Source organism: Tamandua tetradactyla, chromosome 6, assembly GCF_023851605.1.
Source record: "Tamandua tetradactyla isolate mTamTet1 chromosome 6, mTamTet1.pri, whole genome shotgun sequence".
NCBI lineage: Eukaryota > Metazoa > Chordata > Mammalia > Pilosa > Myrmecophagidae > Tamandua > Tamandua tetradactyla.
In genome coordinates, this window is record NC_135332.1 from 83,970,187 (window position 1) to 83,990,849 (window position 20,663).

Below are 20,663 nucleotides of genomic sequence, written 5' to 3' on the forward strand. Positions count from 1 at the left end.
TGGCAGGTGAGCATTCTTGCCTGTTGAGCCACCGTGGCCCACCCGGTCAATTGATTTATGATAAAGATGCCTGATCCACTCAGTAGGGGGAAAAGCAGTCTTATTTTTAATAATGGTCTGGGATAACTGGATATCCACATGTAAAATGTGAAGATGGACCCCTACCTCATACCATATACAAAAACTAACTCAAAAATGGATCAAAGACTTAAATATAACACCTAAAACAATAAAACTCAGAAGAAAACATAGAAGTAAATGCTCATGGTCTTGGTTTTGGCAATGTTTTCCTAAAGAGTACACTAAAAGCCCAAACAACAAAAGAAAAAAAGAAGAAATATTGGCCTTCATTGATATTAATAGCATTTGTATTGTCTTGGTTTCCTAGCCTGCTGAAAGGAAATACCATGAAATGGCTCATCTTAAACAGTGGGAATCTATTTGCTCATGGTTAGAGTCTGAAAAAATGTCCAAGTCAAGGTATCAGCAAGGCAATGCTTCCTTCCTGAAGACAGGCTGTGGCGATCCTTGGGTCCTCTGTCACATGGCAAGGCACATGGAGACGCCTATTGGTCTCTCCCTTCTCTTCCAGGTTTCCTTGCTGCTTTCAACTTCTTGCTTCTGTGGTTTTCTCTCAGTCTCTCTGTATTCATTCCATTTATAAAGGACTTCAGTAATGGGATTAAGACCCATCCTGAAGGAGGTGGGTCACACCTTAACTGAAGTAGCCTCATCAAAAGGTCCTACTTATAATGGGTTCACACCCACAGGGATGGATTAGATTTAAGAACACGCTTTTCGGGGATACATATAGCTTCAAACCACCACATGCATTAAAGGACAGTACAAAAAAAGTAAAAAGACAACCCACAGGGTGGGCCACAGTGGCTCAGCAGGAAGAGTTCTCTCCTGCCATGCGGGAGACCCGGGTCTGATTCCTGGTGCCTACCCATGCAAAAAAAAAGAAGAAAAAAAGAAAAAGAAAACAGACAACTGTGTTAGTTAGGTTTAGGTGTCAACTTGGCCAGATGAAGTGCCTAGTTTTGTTGCTGTAGAGATGAGCCAATGGCATTGAAGCTCATCTGTTGCTCATTATATCTGCAGTTGGCTAGGAGGCGTGCCTACTGCAATGAATGACGTTTGATTTAATTGGCTGGTGCTTAAATGAGAGAGCTCAAAGTAGCACAACCCAAGCAGCTCACCATACCTCATCTTGGCACTCGCAGCTCAGCCCAGGCCTTTGGAGATGCAGAAAGGAACCACCCCAGGGAAAGTTGTTGGAACCCAGAGGCTTGGAGAGGAGGCCAGCTGAGATTACCCTGTGCCTTCCCATGTAAGAAAGAACCTCAGTTGAAAGTTAGCTGCCTTTCCTCTGAAGAACTATACATTTTTAACTAAATAAATCCCCTGCTATTGAAAGCCAATCCGTCTCTGGTGTGTTGCATTCCAACAGCTAGCAAACTAGAACAGACAACCCACAGAATGGGAGAAAATATTTGCAAATCATTTACCTAAGAAAGGTCTGTTAGTTGCAATATAAAAAGAACTCCTACAACTCAACACTAAAATGACAAATGGGCAAAGATCTTGAGTAGACATTTGACCAAAGAAGAAAAACAAGTGGCCCACAAGCACATGAAAAGATGACAGGCATCATTGGTTATTAGGATAATGCAAATCCAAACCACAATGAGATGTCATTCTGATGGCAATAATAATAATAATAATAAATAAAGGCAATAATAAGGGTTGGCAAGATTGTGAAGAAACTGTACCCCCCTTCCATTGCTAGTTTTATTGTAAAATGGTGCAACCATTCTGGAAAACAGTTTGACCATTCATCAGTAAGTTAAACACAGAATTACCATATGACCCAGCAATTCCACTCCTAGGTATATACCCAAAAGAATTGAAAATAGATGTTAAAACAAACATTTATATGTGCATATTCATAGCATCATTCATAGTAGCAAAAAGGTGAAAACAACTCAAATGTCCATCCACAGAGGAATGAATAAACAAAATGTGCTCTACTCATACAATGGAATACTATACAGCCATGAAAAGGAACCAAGTGCAGTCTATGGTCTGGATGACCCTCCCAAACATCACACTGAATTAAAGGGGTCATGCAAAGAAGACCACGGACACTATGATTCCATTTATATGAAATGCCCAGAATGGGCCAATCTGTAGACAGAAGGCGGATAGGTGGTTTCCAAGCCTGGGGGACCTGGGGGGCAGTGGAGTGATGACTTAAGTGGGATTGAGTTTCTTGTTTGGGATGATGAAAATATTCTGGAACTAGATATGGTGGTAGTGGCACAACTTTGTGAATATACTAAATGCCACTGCATTACCCACTTTAAGATGGCTAAAATGGCAAATCTTATGTTACGTGTATTTTAATACCATAAAAAATGGAGAGAAAATAAAACCAAAACTCCTATAATAAAAATGGGCAAAGAAACATAAACAGAACATTGACCATAAGCATATTAAAAATGGTTCCTAAACTTAAGAAAAGATTTTCAACCTTACTTTTTCTTGGTGGGGGGTGGGGGGTGGGGGGCATGGTACCAGAATTGAACCCAGATCTCCTGCATGGAAGGCAAGCATTTCACCTCGGAACCACCCGCGTACCCTCAACCTTACTTTTCTGAAAAATTTTTTTGTCAACCTTACTTTTAATAAGAGAAATGCAAATCAAAACTGCATTCTGTATAGCTTACCTATCAAATTTAAAATGCAAAAATATTCAAGTCTATTGTCCAGGTGGTGAAAGCATGGGGATTTTCCTAAACTGCAGAAGAGCATGCAATTGGAATAACATTTCTGGAGGGGAATTTGCCATATTTAACAAAACTGCAAATTAGTTAACCTTTTGATCCAGCAGGCCCATATCTAAGAATTGACCTCAACTGAAAGAGATTCTTTCAAGAATATAAAATGACAATTCACGTGATTATTCACTGTAATTGCTAAATATTGGATACAGCCTAAAAGCCTATATACAAGAGAGGCTGATTAAACAAAGGCACCTGCCAAGGAAAAAAAAAAAAAAAGGAGGGCCATCTCCATGAACTGTTGTGGAGCAATCTCTAAAATATATTGAGTGAAAAAAGCAAAGTGCAAAGATTTCCAAGGCTTGCTAACTTTAATGTAAGAAAGGAGATAGAAGAAAGTATGCAGCTATCAGCCTATTTTTAAGAAAATACAAGCAGGATAAAGCAGAGAATAATCAGGTTTGTTATTTACAGGAGGTGGGTGGGTGCAGGTTGGGGAGTGGAGGAGGAACGTGGAGAAGTGGGGTCACCTCTCAGAGTGTAACTTTTTGTACACTTCTGACCTTTGTAACCAGTTAATGGTTCACATGCGCAAAAAAAAAAAAGCAACTAAAATAAAAGTAATGAAACAAAAGGATAAGGAAATAATGTGGGTGGAGAAACTCTTCAGTTGAAGTACAAGCAGAAACAAGGAAACCAAACTGTATTCCATGTGAATACCATAATCATATGTAAGAGCAAAACCTTACCCCAAGACCTTTGAACACAATATTTTGAACATATTCCCTTAGGCTAAAGACAGAAAGAACTCTACACAAATATTGAACTCTATTAGATTTTTTTTTTCCAGAAGCATGGATTAGCAAGTTCTGAAGCATTTGGGTGTTCCAGGATTGAATAACTGTGTAAATATATTTTGGGTAATGCTAAGTAAGGACAGAGGGGCGGGTAGAGCAAGGCTGTGCTGTTGCGTGGGGATGGAAGGTGTGGGTTGGAACCTATGGTTTTAGACAGACAGACAGAGGGAGAGGTATAGACATACATAGAGATGAAATGCTCTTTTTGTTTACTTTTATTTGGGTACATTTACATCACTTGCACTCCAGTGAACTTGCCACCTGTTTCTTTGTTCTCCTATGTTTGACCCTTAGAGCCTAAGATTGCAGAATATGGAGAGAGATGTGTGTGTGTGTATGTGGGTCCGTGAGAGAGAGAGAGAGAGAGAGACACCCAGACTTGCGGACGTGCCATGGGTGCTGAGACTGGCTTGGGCTGCCTCCCCGTGGGAGTACGTGGAGGCTTTGCTGGTTCCATGTAGACTCGTTGCAGTGGCTCACTCAGTAGGGCACCTGGGAGAGGGTTCACAAGGAGAAAAAGGTGCGTGTGCATGGGCATCCAGCTGGGTGGGCTGGGGGTGCCCACCCCTCTCCTGACCTCAGCTCCGCCAAGCAACTCTCCTCCTGGGCTTTCCCCTTATTCGTGCCCGGCTCTGACCACGCTGCTCCTTGAAGCCCCTCTGCGAATCGTGCCATTCTCGGCAGGGCCTTCCCAGACCCTCGTCCTGCAGACCGCTGGGGGCACACCCCCTTCCCCTGAGCTCCTGGATCTCGAATTACCCCACGGGTACCGGGCCTGAGAGGCCTCCCTGCGCCCCGGGTTGCCCTGCATGGCTCCCAGGAAGAACTGGAGTGACCGGAAGGGGCCAGGTTCCTACAGAGAGTGCGAGGGGACACTGCCAGGGCCCGCCCAAGGAGAACGCGGCCTGGAGTCTAGGTGCTCTGGTACTAGTCACTAGTCGAGTCAGACAGGGAAGGGGCAGTAGGGAGTAGGTTGCTCTGGGTGGGGTTTAGAGGTCAGGCTCTGGGATGAGAGTTGTGAGATAAAGAGGGGTAGGTGGGGGTTTGAGGTGGGGCCATGAGGTAGACAGAGTGGCAGCTCAGGGTGGGAGAGAGAGAAGCGGTGACCCCTGATATTTCTCCTGTCAGGGGCATGCAAAGCCCGGGGAGGGTGGGGGCCATTGAGAGCTGCTCCAGTTCCCAGGCACCCTCTGTTCCCATGCCCTAGGTTGAGTGCTGCCCCTGCCATGAAGACCTTGGCTCTGGCCCCGCTGGTGGCCCTGCTGTGCAGAGGAGAGGTGAGGTGGGGAGGGGGCTCCCGGGCTGAGGGGGCAGCGGTTAGCAAGGAATGAGTTGTAGGTGACTCTGTTTCCAGAGTGTTTCTGGTGCCCTCGGGGTGGGGGGTATCACTGGGATTGAGGGGCTGCCCTGTTGGGTTTGTGGGTTGGGGTGAGGTGTTGCTTGGATCCTGTCCTATGCTGTTTGCCTGCACCCGGGGCTGCTGGCACGAGTACTTGACACCGTGTGTGCCCGCTGGGTGGGCTGGGGAGGTTGGGCTGGGTGCTGGATGGACTGTTTGTGCGTTTCCAGGCAGAGTGGGTGAGGCTGGCTGCCCGCACGCAGGGTGTGTGGTTGCTGTCTTGCTGGCCACTTGGGTCTGGTGGGTCTGCGGACCCAGGCGCCTTTCGGCACAGATAAGCTTCCAGGCTGCACACTGTGCTCCCCGGGGGAGGGAGAAAGACTGCCCTTCCAGGGCTTCTTCCAGCTGCCAGCCTCTCCTGTCCCTTAAGGGACTGCCTCTGCCACCCTAGCATCCATTGGGCCTCTCTGTTCTCTTCCCTTCTCCTGGAGGCTGGAGAGGCTCTTCCCCAGGGTCACTCCTGCTTTCTCCGTGACCTCACTGTGCCCAGCGGATTGTGGACACACCTCTCTCTCTGAGCCTGGCCAACAGCCAAGCCTCTCAGGGGCCTCTCCTGAGCCCACCCTGAGTGGGCTTTACCTTCTAATATCTTGAGTGCCATAAAGGAAAACCTGCCAAGAAGCCCACCGAAGTGACAATTTGGAGTGCTGTGACCCAGGATTGCAACTGTTCTACATTTCACAGAAGGTAAGGCCTCAGGAGTGGTAGGGACCTGGTCCAGAGGTGTTAGAGCTTCCACCTCCCAGAGCTCCGTTCAGTTAGATTCAGAACACACACATGTATAGGCGCACACATGCACAGCTACCAGGCACACACATCTGCAGATATGCACTCTCACATCACACACCAGCACATACACACAGCAACTCACATGCACATAGGCACCACACAAGTGCAACAATCCTTTCATGCATGTGTGCACACGCATTCACACATGCACCCACAGCTGTGTGTGGGCCGGCATGCAGGCACCCAAAGCACACTCAAGCACACGCACATCTTAACGTCTATGTTTCACCACGTATCTCATTCATGTTCTTTATGGGGAGATCAGAAGTGCAAAAGATGGGTCACATGCAGGGTCGTTATAGGATCTGAGAAGACTGGAGGGGTGGCCAGAGTTTTGTAGAAGAGATGGCTTCCTCTTTCTATGGACAGGATTCCCGGTAGGGCAAGTCTGGGTGGGGTGAGGGTGTAGTAAGGGAGGGCTGACTCATCCCTGCCCCCATCTGGGCTGACCCCTAACTCTGATGCAAACCTAGGCCGAGCCACAATATTCTGAGTTCTTTTAGAACGTTGCTTAATGCTTAGTTATGGAAGTGTATAAGAACACATCCTTTTGGAAAAAAGGGAAATAAAACAGAGAGCTGGCATTTTAATGTTTAAATCAATTCTGGGGAGTAGAATTTATAGAAAATCAAATGCACTGATTTAAAAAGAATTTTACGTATTTTCAGTTGCAGTAAAATATGCATAATAAGATCATTTAAACAAATTTTAAGTAGATAATTTTGTGACATTAAATACATTGACAATATTGTATAACTTTCACCACTATTTTCACCATCTAAAAACCAGAATTTCTACCCATGAAGCAGTAACGCCCCATCCCCCCACATCCACCATCCTTGGTAACCCCTATCGCTTCTGTCTCTATGAACTTTCTTATTCTAGTATTTTACATAAGAGAAATCATACAATAGTTGTCCATTTATGTCTGCCTATTTCACTCAACATGACGTCTTCAAGATTCACCCAGGCTATAACATTTTCAGCACTCCATTTCTTTCTTTTTTTTTTTCTTTAATTGGAGAAGTTTTGGGTTTACAGAACAATTATGCACAAAATTCAGGATTCCCACTTAATGCCCAGTTATTAATAGTTGTCATTGGTTTGGTACATTTGTTACATTTGATGAAAACACATTTTAATAATTGTACTAGTAATATAGTCCATAGTTTAACTTAGGGTTTACTGTTTGTATTGTGTGATTTCATGGATTAAAAAAAATGTTATTCTAGTAACAGATACACAGACTAAAATTCTCCCCTAGACCGGTATTCAGATGTATATTTCAGGGCTATTAATTACGTTCACAAGGTCACACTACCATCACCACCATCTATTGCCAAAGCATTTCCCTTATTTTATGTAGAAGTTCTGTACATTTTAAACCTTAACTCCCTATTCCCTAACCCTACGCCATCTCCTGGTAATTTATATTCTAGATTCTGACTGTATGGGTTTGTTTATTCTAATGATTTAAAATCAGTGAGGTAATATGATATCCTCCTTTTGTGCCTGACTTATTTTGCTCCACTTGATGTCAAGGTTCATCCATATTGTCACATACATCAGAAATTCACTCCTTTTTATAGCTGAATAAAATTCCATTGTGTGTATGTACCATGAAGATTCAAGCAGAAATAAGCGAAATTGAGAATATGAAAACAATAGAGAAAATCAACAAAACCAGAAGTTGGTTCTTTGAGGAAATCAATAAAATTGATGGACCCTTAGCTAGGCTGACAAAAAAAAAAGAAAAAAAAAAGAGAGAGAGAGAAGATGTAAATAAATAAGATCAGAATTGGAAGATGGGACATTACCACTGAGCCCACAGAAATAAAGGAGGTAATAACAGGATGCTCTGAGCAACTATATACTAACAAACTCGACAACATAGATGAAATGTACAACTTCCTAGAAAGGCATGAACAACCAACATTGACTTGAGAAGGAATAGATGACCTCAGCAAACCAATCGCAAGTAAAGAGATTGAATCAGTCATCAAGAAACTCCCCAAAAAAGAACAGTCCAAGGCCAGATGGCTTCACATGTGTGTTCAACCAAGCATTCAAGAAAGAATTAGTATCAATCCTGCTCAAATTCTTCAAAAAAAATTTAAGAGGAGGGAAGGGCTACCTAACTCATTCTATAAAGCCAACCAGACCCTCATACTAAAGCCAGACAAAGATACTACAAGAAAAAACAATTACAGACCAAACTCTCTAATGAATATAGATGCAAAAATCCTCAACAAAATTCTTGCATATCTAATCCAGCAGCACATTAAAAGAATTATACACCATGACCAAGTGGGATTTATTCCAGGTATGCAAGACTATTTCAACACAAGAAAATCTATTAATGTAATGCACCATATCAATAAATCAAAGCATAAAAACCATGTTATCATCTCAATTGATGCAGAAAAGGCATTTAATGAAATTCAACATCCTTTCTTGATGAAAACACTTCAAAGGATAGGAACAAAAGGGAACTTCCTCAACATGATAAAGGTTATATATGTAAAGCCCACAACTAACATCAACCTCAATGGGGAAAGTCTGAAACCTTTCCCTCTAAGATCAGGAACAAGACAAGGATGCCCACTGTCGCCACAGTTATTCAACATTATGCTGGTAATTCTAGCCACAGCAATTACACAAGAAAAAGTAATACAAGGCATCAAAATTAGAAAGGAAGAAGTAAAACTCTCACTGTTTGCAGATGATATGATACTATATGCAGCAACTCCTGAAAAATCTATAGCAAAGCTACTAAAGTTAATAAATGAGTACAGAAAAGTGGCAGCATGCAAGATTAACACCACAAAATCAATACTTTCTATATACTAGTAATGAGCAATCTGAGGAGAAAAACAAGAAAAAAAATTCCATTTACAGCAGCAACCAAAAAAACAAAATATTTAGGAATAAATTTAACTAAGGATGCAAAAGACCTATACATAGAAAAGTATAAGAAATTGTGAAAAGAAATATGAATAAATGGGAAGGCTTACAGTATTCATGTTTTGGAAGATTAAATACAGTTGAGATGTCAATTCTACCCAAATTGATTTATACAGTAAATGCAATACCAATTAAAATCCCAACTACTTACTTTGCAGAAATAAAAAAACCAATAACCAAATATATTTAGAAGGGCAAATTCTAAATATTTTTATCTATTTGGGACACCCTGTGTCCCAAATAGATAAAAATATCTTGAGAAAGAAAAATGAGGTGGGAGGTCTTGTACTATCTAACTTTAAAGCATATTACATATTACAAAGCTACTGTGGTCAAAAAAGCATGGCACTGTGTTTTTCTACAAAGGTTTGACTGCCTTTCGATACAGCTTCAGGGATTCTCAGGCTGCAACTGCCCCAGGCATAGGGAGAAACAAACTCATCTGAGGGCTTGTCTGTAGCCTATGCCTTCCCCAGGAGAGGTTTGGGGCCCAGCTCAGGTGGATTTCCCCCCACCCCTCAAGGAATTTAGACTGCAGAGTTTGAAAAATTGAAGCAATTAAAACCAGTCTACAACCTCTTCTCTGTCTCCACCATGCCCCCAGCAGGGAAGGTCTGCTGAAGTTAATGGTACCACATCACCTTATGCTGGTGGGACCTGCAGGCAGGAAAGTGTCACATACTGGGCAGGATAAGAAAAACAGAGTCCAGAGACTTCACAGGAAAGTCTTTCAACCTGCTGGGTCTCACCAGATGAGACCTTTCCTCCTGACAGGTGACTCTTTCCTCCTGACAGGAGGCCAGTTTGGTCTGGGAAAATCTGGCTGGGGTCTATGACACTTAAGTAAACCCTCCTAAGGGTGGGTGGGTGGGGGAAGGTGCCATGCAAGTGGGACAAGAAACAAGAAAACAAGAACTGAAAAATTCTGCTCTGTTAAACAAAACCTAGGCTAGTGGTCCAGATAAGCTGAACTGAATGTCAAAGAACAGATAGGTAACAAAGCTATCCAGCAAGAAAATCTAGGTAAAAGAAGTGAAAACAATCTCTAGAATAAACTAATTAAGAAAATTAAGTGCCTAGATGCCAGCAAAAATAATGAATCACACTTGGAAAATTGAAGATCTGGCCCATTCAAAGGAACAAGCCAACAATTCAAATGAGATACAGGAGTTGAAGCAATTAATTCAGGATGTTTGAACAGAAATGGAAAACCTCATCAAAAATCAAAACAATGAATTGAGGGAAGATATAAAGAAGGCAAGGAATGAACAAAAAGAAGAAATCGACAGTCTGAAAAAAGAAATCACAGAACTTATAGGAATGAAAGGCACAGTAGAAGAGATGAAAAAAACAATGGAAACCTACAATGTCAGATTTCAGGAGGCAAAAGATAGGATTAGTGAACTGGAGGACGGAACATCTGAAATCCAACAAGCAAAAGGAAATACAGGGAAAAGAATGGAAAAACATGAGCAGGGACTGAAGGAATTGAATGACAACATCAAGTGCATGAATATACATGTTGTGGGTGTCCCAGGAGGAGAAGAAAAGGGAAAAGGAGGAGGAAAACTAATGGAGGAAATTATCACTGAAAATTTCCCAGCTCTTATGAAAGACTTAAAATTACAGATCCAAGAAGTGCAGCCAAAGAGAATAGATCCAAATAGACATACTCCAAAACACTCTAATCAGAATGTCAGATGTCAAAGAAAAAGAGAGAATCTTGAAAGCAGCAAGAGAAAAGCAATCCATCACACACAAGGGAAGCCTAATAAGACTATGCATAGATTTCTCAGCAGAAACCATGGAGGCGAGAAGACAGTGGGATGATATATTTAAATTACTAAAAGAGAAAAACTGCCAACCAAGAATTCCATATCCAGCAAAGTTGTCCTTCAAAAATGAGGGAGAAACTAAAACATTTTCAGACAAAAAATCACTGAGAGAATTTGTGACCAAGAGATAAAATACCTATACAAAGAAAACTATGAGAATTAGTTAAAAGAAATCACAGAAGACCTAAGTAAATGGAAGGGCATACCATGTTCATGGATTGGAAGACTGAATATAGTTAAGATGTCAATTCTACCTAAATTGATTTACAGATTCAATGCAATACCAATTAAAATCCCAAAAACTTACTTTTCAGAAGTAGAAAAACCAATAACCAAATTTATCTGGAAGGGCAGGGTGCCCCGAATAGCTAAAAGTATCCTGAGCAAGAAAAATGAAGTTGGAGGTCTAGTGCTACCTGACTTTAAGGCATATTATGAAGCTACAGTGGTCAAAACAGCATGGTACTGGTATAAAGACATATATACTGACCAATGGAATTGAATAGAGTGTTTAGATATAAACGCTCTCATCTATGGACAATTGCTGTTTGATAAGACAGTCAAGCCAACTCAGCTGGGACAGAACAGTCTCTTCAATAAGTGGTGCCTTAGAATGAAAGAATGAAAGAGGATCCATATCTCACACCCTAACCAAAAATTAACTCAAAACGGATCAAAGACCTAAACATTAGATCTAAGACCATAAAACTGTTTGAAGAAAATGTAGGGAGATATCTTATAAATCTTATAATAGAAGGCAGTTTCCTAGAACTTACACCCAAAGCATGAGCATTGCAGAAATAAATAAATAAATAAATGGGAAGTTCTCAAAATTAAACACTTTTGTGCATCAAAGAACTTCATCAAGATAGTAAAAAGACAGCCTACACAATGGGAAACAATATTTGGTAGCAATATATCAGACGAAGGTCAAGTATCCAGAATATATAAAGAGATTGTTCAGCTCAACAACAAAAAGACAGACAACCCAATTACAAAATGGGCAAAAAACTTGAACAGACACTTCTCAGAAGAGGACATACAAATGGCCAAAAGGCATATGAAAAGAAGCTCAACTTCCCTGGCTATTAGGGAAGTGCAAATCAAAACCACAATGAGATATCATCTCACACCCAAAGAATGGCCATCATCAACAAAACAGAAAATGACAAGTGCTGGAGAGGATGTGGAGAAAGAGGCGCACTTGTCCACTGTTGGTGGGAATGTCAAATGGTACAATTGCTGTGGAAGGCAATTTGGTGAGTCCTCAGCAAGTTAAATATAGAATTGCCATATGACCTGGTAATACCATTGCTAGGTATATACTCAGAGGACATGAGGACAAGGACACAAACGGACATTTGAACACCAATGTTTATAGCAACATTACTTACAATTGCAAAAAGGTAGAAACAGCCAAAACGTCCATCAACAAACGAGTGGCTAAACAAGCTCTGGTATATACATATGATGGAATATTATGCAGCCGTAAGACAGAAGAAAGTTATGAAGTATGTAACAACATGGATGGACCTTAAGGACATTATGCTGAGTGAGATTTAGCCAGAAACAAAAGGACAAATACTATATGTTCTCACTGATATGAACTGACATTAGTCAATGAACTTGGAGAATTTCAGTTGGAAACAGAGACCATAAGGAGATAGAAATAGGGTAAGATATTGCATAATTGGAGCTGAAGGGATAAGATTGTGCAACAAGACTGATTGTAAAAATCAGAAATGGATAGCACAATACTACCTAACTGTAATACAATTATGTTAGAACACTGAATGAAGCGGAATGTGAGAATGATAGAGGGAGGAGGGCTGGGGGCACAAATGAAATCAGAAAGAAAGATAAGACGATTAAGACTGGGATGGTATAATCTAGGAATGCTTAGAGTGTACAATGATAGTGACTGAATTTACAAATTTAAAAATGTTTTTACATGAGGAAGAACAAAGGAATGTCATTACTACAGGGTGTTGAAAATAGATGGTAATTAATATTTTAAAATTTTAACTTATGTGTGAGAGTAAAGCAAAAAATGTTTATTTGGTACAAAATTTATAACTAGTGCAGTTCTTAATATAACTTATATGGACAGCTTAATTGAACACCATAAGTACATGGAACCTTGAGTAGGGCATAAGATTTTGTAAGTTTGTCCAGAGTGATGCCCCAATAAATCCCTGAGTGATTTGAACAGTGAGTGAAAAAGTATTTGCAAAGTCCCCTTGGGAGAATGGTGAGAAAGGGGGAAAATTCAACTTCCCCAGGTGGAGAATTCCTGATATTTTCACAAGCAGTGGGGACAACCAAAGCAATAGACTGAGTCCCCATCTTGTGGTTTGTTTATGTGAAATTTAATCCCACAAAGGACAGGTCAAATCTACTTAAAATTAGGCCTAAGAGTCAATCCCAAGAGAACCTCTTTTGTTGCTCAGATGTGGCCTCTCTCTCCAGCCAGCACAACAAGCAAACTCAGCGCTCTCCCCCTCTCTACATGGGACATGACTTCCCAGGGGTGTGGATCTTCCTGGCAACGTGGGACAGAAATCCTAGAATGAGCTGAGACTCAGCATCAAGGGATTGAGAAAACCTTCTCAACCAAAAGGAAGAAGAGAGAAATGAGACAAAATAAAGTCTCAATGGCTGAGAGATTCCAAACAGAGTTGAGAGGTTATCCTGGACATTATTCTTATGCATTAAATACATATCACCTTTTTAATTAAGGCATAATGGAGAGGCTGGAGGGAACTGCCAGAAAATGTAGAGCTGTGTTCCAGTAGCCATGTTTCTTGAAGATGATTGTATAATGATATAACTTTCACAATGTGACTGCATGATTGTGAAAACCTTGTGTCTGATGCTCCTTTTATCTACCCTATCAACAGTCGAGTAAAACATATGGAATAAAAATAAATAATAGGGGGAAAATGTTAAAATAAATTTAGATTGAAATGCTAGTGATCAATGAAAGGGAGAGGTAAGGAGTATGGTATGTATGAATTTTTTTTGTTGTCTTTTTATTTCTTTTTCTGAATTGATGCAAATGTTGTAAGAAATGATCATGATGATGACTATGCAACTATGATGATGTTGTAAATTACTGATTATATATGTAGAATGGAATAATCATATGTTAGGAATGTTTGTGCTTGTTATATATTTTTTAAATTAAAAAATTAATAAAAAATAAAGAAAAAAGAATTTTAAAAAAGCATGGCACTGGCATAAAGATAGATAGATATGCAGACCAATGAAATTGAATTGAGTGTTCAGAAATAGACCCTCTCAACTATGGGCAATTGATCTTTGATAAGGCAGTCAAACCAACCCAACTGGGAGAGAGCAGCCTCTTCATAAATGGTGTTTGGAGAACTGGTTATCTGTATGCAAAAGAATGAAAGAGGATTCATATCTCACACTCTACACAAAAATTGACTCAAAATGGATCAAGGACCTAAAACTTTTAGAAGAAAATGTATGGAAATAGCTTATAAATCTTGTGATAGGAGGTAGTTTCCTACACCTTAAACACAAAGTATGAGCAATGAAAAAAGAAATAGATAAATGGGATCTCCTCAAAATTAAACACTTGTGTGCATCAAAGAACTTTGTTAGGAAAGTAAAAAGGCAGCTTAAGGAATGGGAGACAATATTTGGAAACCACATATCAGACAACAATTTAGTATCCAGAATATATAAAGAGATTCTACAACTCATCAACAAAAAGATAAAGAATCCGATTTAAAAATGGGCAGAAGACATGAACACACACATTTCAGAACAGGAAATACAAATGGCTGGGCACATGAAAAGATGCTCAACTTCACTGGCTCTTTGGGAAATGCAAATCAAAACCATAATGAGATATCATCTCACATGCACTAGTATGGCCATTATAAAACAACAACAACAACAGAAAATGTCTAGTGCTGGAGAGGATGTGGGAAAAAAGGCACACTTATCTGTTGTTGGTGGGAATGTACAATGGTGCGATCACTCTGGAAAGTTTGGTGGTTCCTCAGGAAGTTAAGTATAGAATTGCCATATGATCCAGTAATTCTATTATTAGGTATATATTCAGAGGAACTGAAGGCAAGGACATAAATGGATATTTCATTCTGACATTTATAGCAGTATTATTTATGATTGCCAAGAAATGGAAACAGTCCAATATCTATCCATGGACAAGCAGCTAAACAAGCTGTGTTATATACATACAATGGAATATTATACAACTGTGACACAAAATAAAGTCGTGAAGCATGTAACAATGTGAATGGACTTTGAGGATATTATGTTGAGTGAAATTAGCCAGAAACAAAAAGATAATACTGTATAGTTTCACTAATATGAACTAATATTAATGAGTGAACTTTGAGAGATGAAGCTAAGAACACAGATTATTAGGGTATAGAAAGAGGGTAGAGATTGTGTTTTTGGTACTGAAGGAATACAGAATGTGCAAAGAAATGATTGTAAAAATTCAGAAATGGATAGCACAACACTACCTGATTGTAGCACAATAATATAAGTACACTGATGTTAGGTCTCAGAAAAGGAATCCTAAGAGCAAAGAGAACTCTTGACGCAGAACCCCCTTCAGACCCCCTCCTCGGCATCCTCAGAGGGTCCATGGATCCAGGTATAAACCAATTGCCATACTGGTTGGTGTACCCTCAGGATGCATGAGGACATCCCAGATAACTAGAAAGACCGTCATAATCTGTCTTTGCTGATAACACCCCCCACAACAGTGTCTCACTCTGCCTGATACAAGTAGCTGCACATTGAAGGAGAATAGTGCATTAATACCTCAGTAATCTTTCATATCCTAAGTTAACAAGCCCCATCCAGTCAAGGAACTACACATCACCTAGTGGGCACCTCCCCTCCTGGCATCACTCTCCCTTTAAAACACAGCTCCCAGAACAAGGGGACAGAGCCATTTTTCTTTCGCAGGCTCTTGCCTGCCTGCTTTCTCGCTGCTTTCACTCTCTTCAATAAACCTGTTCAGCTTTGACTCACTGGCTCATGTTAATTCCTTAACAACTCCATGCCTAACAATTTAATGAACCTGAATGTGAATACAATTGAGGGAAAAGGGCTGGGGGCGCATATGACACCAGAACCAAAGATAGATCATAATGAATGAAATGGTATAACTTTGGAACACCTAGAATGGGCAATGATGGTAATTAAATGTACAAATATAAAATCATTTTTGCATTGGGGGAACAAATGAATGCCAACATTCAAGGTGTTGAAAATGGATGGTATACAGGAAAAAATATAATCAATGCAAGCTAGGATCTACAGTCAACAGTAACATTGTAACAACGCTTCCACTGAATGTAACAAAGGCATTATGCCAATACTAAATGTCAACAAGCAGGACCTGTGGGAGAGGGGTATGGATTCTTTGCAGAAGAAATGGAAATGTCCTCATATAGATTATGGTGATGAAGCCATGGCTATTTACTTAGGCTGGATTGTATGATCATTTTTAGAACATTTTTAAAGCAGTTACAACTCCAGAATAAATGTGACCACTGTAAGAGCTTTACAATCTAAGATCCTTTACAATGGACCTCAGCCTGATAACCCACGCTCTGGACTTTAGTTCACTAAGTTTTTATAGTTAGTGCATCTGAGTGAGGCATGATACTATTTGCCTTTTTGTTCCTGACATTTCATGCAAAATACAGCTCTTAAATTTCATTCATTTAGTTGCATGCTTCACTTTCTCGCAGCTGCACAGCAGTCCATTGTATGTATACACCACAGCTCCCCCTGCAGTTCCTCAGTTGTTGTAACCTTAGGCCACCTCCATTCTTTGGAAATCTTGAACACTGCTGCCATAAACACTAGGGTGCAAATGTCCATTTGTGTTCATGTTCCCACCCTCAGTTCCTCCAGATATATAGAGCAAAGAGATTGCAGATAATATGGCAACCCCACCTCTAGCCTCCTGTGGAACCACCACACTGCCCTCCAAAGGCTGCATCTCTCAGTTTCCCTACCGACAGTGAATAGGTACATCTCTTTCTCTGCATTTTCTCTAGCACTTGTTTCTCTCTGTTCATTTTTAAAAAGTTTTATTCACATAGCATACAATCCAACCTAAGTAAAATAAACATGGTTATCAACCTTCTTGAGCCAAGGTATCTTTTCTAGGATGCCTTAGTTTGGACATTTTTATACGCTTGCCTTAATTTGGGTATTTTCATGACCTTAGAACTGTAAACTTGCAACTTAATAAATTCTCTTTTTTAAAACTGCTTCATTTCTGGTTTGGTACATTCTGATATCTTACAAACTAAAACATGCATTATCTAATTTAACTTGGGTGGTCAGTTTAGTTGAACACCATAATTACATGGAATCTTGAATAAGGCATGAGATCCTGTTGGTTTGTACAGGTTAATATGATACCCCGATATATCCCAGAGTAATTTGTGCAGAGAGTAAAAAGTATTTGCAAAGTTCCCTTGGGGACTGGGGAGAAAGTAGGAAATATTCAACTTCCCCATTTGGAGAACTCCTGATATTCTTGCAAGCAGTGGGGGCAGCCAACTCAATAGACGGAGCCTTTGATCTTGGGGTTTGCCCCTGTGAAACTTATTCCTGGAAAGGAGAAGCTAAGCCTACTCATAATTATGCCTAAGTATCACCCCCAGAGAATCTCTTTTGTTACCTAGATGTGGCCTCTCTCTAAGCCAACAGGGCAGGTGAACTCACTGTCCTCCCTCTTATGCTGGACATGACTCCCAGGAGTATAAATCTCCCTGAAAGCACGGAACAGGACTCCTGGGATAAACCAGGGCCTGGCATCATGGGATTGATAAAGACTTCTTGGCCAAAAAGAAGAAGAGAAGAATGAGACAAAATAAAGTTTCAGTGACTGAGAGATTTCAGAGAGAGTTGAGGGGTTATCCTGGAGATTATTCTTATGCATTATATAGATATCCCTTTTTATTTTCTGGTGTATTGGGATGGTTAGAGGGAGGTACCTGAAACTGAAACTGTTGAACTGTATTTCAGTAGCCTTGATTCTTGAAGACAGTTATTCAATGATATAACTTTTACAATGTGACTGTGCAATTGTGAAGACCTTGTGTCTGATGCTCCTTTTATCCAGGGCTTGGACAGATAAGGAAAAGTAAATTAATAAATAATGGGGGGCAGATAAGAGCTAAATAAAATTGGGAAGACTGAAATACTAGTGGTCAATGAGAGGGAGGAATAGGGGGAAAGGGATATATGAGTTTTTTCTTTTTATTTCTTTTTCTGGTGTGATGCAAATGATCATGGTGATGAATACACAGTATGTGATGATATTATGAGCCATTGATTGTATAATGTGGATGGACTGTATGTGTTTGAAGATTTCACAATAAAAATATTTAAAAAAATCAATCACCCATAAATGTGAGGGTTGATTTCTGAGCTCTCAATCTAATTCCATAGGTCTATATATCTGTCTTTGTAGCAGTACCATGCTGGGTTTTTTTTTTTTTTTCATCTTTTTTTTTTGCATGTAGGCACTGGGAATTGAACCCAGATCTCTGACATGGCAGGTGAGAACTCTGCCTCATGAGCCACTGCAGCCTGCCCACCATGCTGTTTTGATTACTGTGGCTTTGTAATAAGTTTTAAGGTCAAGAAGTGTGAGTCCTCCATTCTTCTTTTTTAAGATGCTTTGGCTATGTGGCCCCCCCTGCCCTTCCATATAAATTGGAAGATTGGATTTTCCATTTCTACAAAGAAGGTTGTTGGAATTTTTATTGGGATTGCACTGAATATGTACATCACTTTGGGTAGAATTGACATTTTAACAATATGTAGTATTCCAATCCATTAATGTGGAATGCCTTTCATTTCTTTTTAATGGATGAATAATATTCCATTGTATGGATATACTACATTTTGATTATCCAGTCATTTGTTGATGGACTCTTGGGTTGCTTCCACCTTTTGGCCATTATCACTAATGCTGCACTGATTGTTGGTGTAAATGTTTTCTGAGCCATTGCCTTCAGTAGTTTTGGGTATCTACCTAGGAGTGGAATTGTCAGGTCATACAATAGTTCTATGTTTAACTTTCTGAGGAACCGCCAAATTGTTTTTCATAGCATCTTTACCATTTTACATCCCCACCAAAATTGTGCTAAGGTTCCTATTTCTCCACATCCAGACCAGTACTTCTTATTTTCCAGTTTTTACAACAATAGCATCCTAGTGAGTGTGAAATGGTATCTTTTAATTCTCTCTATGTATTTTTAGTTATTTTCTTTGTGATTACCTTTGTTATTATAATTAACATCTTGAACTAATAAGATTCTAGTCTTATTAGTACCAACCTAATTTCAGTGGTATACAAACTCTCTACTCCTGCCCCTCCCCTTCATGTAAATTGTTTCAGATTATATCTTTATATAATGAATGTCCATTAACAGATTTTAATCATCATTTTACACATTTGCCTGAGTCACAGGAGGGATCACACTTAGAAACCAAACATTCCATAATACAGGATTTTCTATTTACCTACATAGTTACCTTTTCCAGTGTTCTTAATTTATTTTTATGATTCTTAATTTATTTTTAAGTGTCCTTTATTTCAGTCTGAAGGATTTCCTTTAGAATTTCTTGTAGGGCAGATCTTCTGGTAATGAGCACTTTCAGCTCTTACCCATAAATGTTCTAATTTCTCTTTCATTTTGAATGATAGTTTTGCCGGATATAGAATTCTTTTTTTTTTTTTAAACAACAGGAGTTTGTTGTCTCATAGTTTGGGAGGCTAGAAGCTCCAAATTGCAATGTCAGCAGGATTATGCTTTCTCTGAAGTTTGCAGCATTTTGGTGGTGGCTTGCCAGCAATCCACAGCTCAGTCTGTGCTTCAGTCCCATGCCTGTCTCTCTCTGCATTTGTCTTCCCTTCACCGGGTCTACATTTCCCCTGTTTATGAGGACTCCAATCATCTCGGGTCAGGGTCCACCAGATAATGCAAATTGGGACAAAGAATTAAAACTGCTTCTTTTTGTAGGTCATATGATTATTTACCCCATAATTCCATTCCAAAAAATCCCAAGGATCTACAAAAAAATTGTATAACTAATAAGTGAGTTTAGCAAGGTTGAAAATGCAAGATAAAGCAATCATTCATATTTTCAACCAATAATAATGAATAATGGAAACAAAAATAAAAAACATAGAATTTAAATCCCACCAGGAAAATGAAATGCTTAGGTATGAGCATAACAAAATATGTACAGTGTTAAAAATCATAAAGTGATGAAAGAATAAAAAAAACCTAAATAAATAGAACAATATACCATGTTAATAAGTTAGAAAACTTAATGTAATAAAGATTTCAATGCTCTACAAATTGATATGTAGGTTTAATGCAATTCTTGTCAAAATCCAGCAAGGTTGTTTGAAGATACAGATGCGATCATTTAAAAATTTATATGGACATGGAATTGTAACCCATACCAAACTTTAAAATCTATTCTATAACTACTTGTTAAAATGCACATGGAAATTTATTGCTTTTCTGTATATATGTTATATTTTGCAATAAAAATAGTTAAAAACAAATAAAATTTATATGTAAAAGCTAAGGAATCAGAATAACTAAAATAAGTTTATGAAGAAAGAATGAAATGGACGAAATCATTCCTACAAATTTCAAGACTTATTCTGTAGCTACTGGAATAAAGCCTGTGTGGAAGGATAGGTATATAGAGCATAGAAAACCAGGAAATAGTCCTACATGAGCACAGCTAAATGTTTTTTGGATGAAGATGCAAAAACAGTACAGTGAAGGAAGGATAGTTACGATGGTTGGGCTTAATGTGTCAATGTGACCAGGTTGTCTGGTCAAGCAAGCACTGGCCTCTCTGTTGCTGTGAGGACATTTTGTGGACTTAAATCATGAGCACATTGGTTACATCCATGGCTGATTACATCTGCAGTCGGCTAAGCAATGAGCGATGCTTATCTGATCACCTGAAG